Here is a 1255-nt window from a genome sequence, read left to right on the forward strand (position 1 = left end):
TCCGTGGGGCCTCTTAGCCGTTACTCGTCCTTCTTCAGAGCTCCTGAAATCATTCTCCATCCATGGGGCTCCAACCATATTAGCAAACACAGACATTCATCAATTTAACTAGTACCTCCAGATGTGTCCTAAACATAGTGGTGTCCTACACATATGTACAGACAAACAACACTAAAGTCAAAGTTACATGATGCATTTAAAACAATTAGTACTTTATGCTATTCTATGTCTTACTATACTATCACATTTTTATGCATTATTGTACGATGACTTTTTTATGCCTTGATATACTATGACCTTGTTATGCCTTATTATATTATGACTTTTTTTATTCTTTATTATTCTATGATGTTTTTATGCCTTACTATACTATGACTTTTTTATGACTTTTTATGCCTTACTATACTATGACTTTTTATGCCTTAGTATACTATGACTTTTTTATGCTTTACTATACTATGATTTTTTGTATTGAGGTTTTATGCCTTACTATACTATGACTTTTTTATAGCTTACTATACTATGACTTTTTTATGCCTTACTATACTATGACTTTATGCCTTACTATACTATGACTTTATGTCTTACTATACTATGACTTTTTATGCCTTACTATAGTATGACTTTTTTTATTGAGGTTTTATACCTTACTATACTATGACTTTTTTATGGCTTACTATACTATGACTTTTTTATGGCTTACTAAACTATGACTTTTTATGCCTGACTATACTGTGACTTTTTTATGCCTTACTAAACTATGACTTTTTATGCTTGACTACACTGTGACTTTTTTATGTCTTACTATACTATGACTTTTTTATGGCTTACTATACTATGACTTTTTATGCCTTAATATACTATGACATTTTTATTGCTTTTTATGTCTTACTGAAAAGATGATTTTTAAGACAGAAAGATGAAAAAGTGAATACACAATCAGACCAACAAATCAACACTTAATTAGGGCTGGTTTTATTTGTGCACAAAGGAAAGATCTGGTGTGAGGCACATGTCTGAGTAACAAACGTTCAGCTGCTGGTTCGTTTTTTTGCTCTCTGATGTACGTGACAAAGTGATTTTGATATGGAGATCTTCATGTCCATGGGGCCTCCTAGCCGTTACTTGTCCTTCTTCAGAGCTCCTGAAATCATTCTCCATCCATGGGGCTCCAACCATATAAGCAAACACAGACATTCATCAATCTAACTAGTACCTCCAGATGTGTCCTAAACATAGTGGTGTCCTACACATA

This window comes from Seriola lalandi, unplaced genomic scaffold (assembly GCF_002814215.2).
Source record: "Seriola lalandi dorsalis isolate HSWRI2012SDOR001 ecotype SW California unplaced genomic scaffold, Sedor1 jcf7180002054408, whole genome shotgun sequence".
Lineage (NCBI taxonomy): Eukaryota > Metazoa > Chordata > Actinopteri > Carangiformes > Carangidae > Seriola > Seriola lalandi.